This window comes from Mastomys coucha, unplaced genomic scaffold (assembly GCF_008632895.1).
Source record: "Mastomys coucha isolate ucsf_1 unplaced genomic scaffold, UCSF_Mcou_1 pScaffold6, whole genome shotgun sequence".
Taxonomy (NCBI): domain Eukaryota; kingdom Metazoa; phylum Chordata; class Mammalia; order Rodentia; family Muridae; genus Mastomys; species Mastomys coucha.
Window position 1 is genome coordinate 34,703,703 of NW_022196912.1, and position 2,347 is coordinate 34,706,049.

The following is a 2,347-nucleotide window of genomic DNA, read 5'->3' on the forward strand; positions in this document are numbered from 1 at the left end:
AGTTATCTCAGAACAAGGGATATCACGAGAGTGGTGGCTCTGGGTCCCAGAAAGTCCTAAACCCACATGCTGACTGGGAAGTTGTTCTCTTAGTGATTGCGAAAGAGCTTCCCAGAACTAGAGAGAGAAATAGGCTGTATTCCCTAATTCCATTCCAGTCATTTATTCCTAGGACCCCAGAGTCAGCCCCAGCGATCCCAAGGTACAGTCCACATGCCCCCTACCTCTGGGCCCCAGGCCACCTGAGCCAGGTCTCAGGGGAGATATGGTGGGGGTAGGGCTTCTGTCTTCTGCTGCTGCTGCTGCTACAAGGAACTCTGCAAACAGAACAGCTGAGCAAGTAGACAGAGTGCACGCAAGGTCTGAATCAGAACTTCAGGCATCACTACCTCTACAACTCCGTAGTGTCTCCATCTGTCACTTGGGGATAGGTAAGTCATCCACGGGTCAAAGGGTGCGGTGAGGTCAAATGGGATGATGTACGTGAGGGAAGACTAACTGGTTGCCTATCCATCTCTCCTAAAAGCCTCTAGCGAGGGCTGCAAAATTGATACGGCTCTGCTCTTGGCTGAGTTGGCTTGTTCCCCACCTCGGTGAGCAGAGAACACTTCAGAATAGGTGACGCCCCAAAACAGGGCATTGTCTGTGGCACTCTCATCATATTCACTGTCTATCACCAGCCACGGCAGGAAGAACTGCTCTGCGCTGAGGCCAGAAGCCATTGTCTAGGATGCTGATGGCGACCCAGGGGCCAGAGGCAGCTTCGTGAGACAAGCACCCTTCATTTGGTCTGATATCTAGCCAAGGGACATACTGTTCCTCCTGGGAGCATAAAGACAGTGTCATCTTACCCATGACCCACTGCTGGTCAGTACCAGAGCTCTGGCCTTTGTCCCTTTGTAGTGGTCCTCATTACTCACCTTCACCTCTGTGACCTGTGTTATGTCCTCTATGACTCACACCCAGGGGAAATCTCAACACCCCTCTGGGGACCTTCCATACTTTGTTGGTTCAAGGGAGCCCGGATTAACTTGTTAGGCAGTCTGGCCCCTGCTCCCACCAGCTGCCTGGATCCCAGCCATTTGTCCATCCCTATAGCCCACTCTGACCATTTGGTCCTTCCAAGCTCCAGTGGGACTCCACACCTCCCCATTCATAAAATCCTTGTTTATCTTTTCAATTACAGCTGATGTGGCACTTCCTCCAAGAAGTCTCCTTGGAAGGGAGGCCTTTTGTCCTTTCTGATACACATCCATCATGCTGCACTGTAACTGACTGCTATCCCTGTGGCAGGAGGCACTCTTCTTTCATGCACCCCCAGCTTGGTGGACTTGGTGGGTAGCGGTGTCCCTTGTTCACACAGATATAATGCAGTTTTAGCAAAGAGCACTGTGTTCATCTCATGGCACCCCATCCAGAGACCTGCAGACTGAGCCCTTCACTGTGTTTCTAGGTTACAGAAAATAGCTTCTGAGAGCTTGTAAGCGAGACAAGTATCCTGGGGGGAAAAAATAGATACTGCCACACAGGCATGGGATCCCTCATCTCCCCAGTGCCTGGTTCTGTACTCAGAAGAGTTTGGGAAATGGCTTGGTAAATTGAAGCAGGTTTCTGTCTCTGTAGATTTCTTAAGAGTCCTCAATAGAGAACATGGAGCGTCTTCCAGAGAGAGATGATGATGCTCATGTGGACTATGTGAATGCCACACTGCCTATGTCTAGGACATTCTTCTCCCAGCCAGAAAGAGTATTTCATGAAATACAAAGGAAACCTCTGCACAAGCTCTATATATGAACTTTGGAGTTTCCCAAGGCCCTATTTCCTAATGTCTCAATCTATAGGGATGTTGTATTGGTAACATCCCATGATGTCACTTAGAGCCTTCTGTAACTGAAATAGTGTTGGTTCTTGTTGATACTGTGAATTATGTATTTCCCTACTCACTGTGGCTCCTAGGAAGCTCAGAACTGAGTTCCAGCCACTGCCTTAAGGGGAATTTTTTTCTAGTCTATGCCTATTCAACTCAGCTAGAGCAGTTGCCCATATCTATGGGGTGAGGTATGGTATTTCAATACATTCATAACATCTATTGGGACCAGATTGGGACCACTAGCACATCTCTTGCCTTGGATGTATATCTTGTTTTGGATTCAAAACATTCAAAAAAGTCTCTCTGGATAGCTATTTTGAAATATTGAACTCAGGGTAATCAACCAGTGAGTCTATTGTACTATAGAACATGAGCAGTATTCCTCCTTAAGTTTTGTTATTATTGTTTGTTTGTTTGTATGTTTGGTTTCATTTTCTTTTCTTTTTTTTTCTTTTTCTTTTTTCTTTTTTTTTTTTT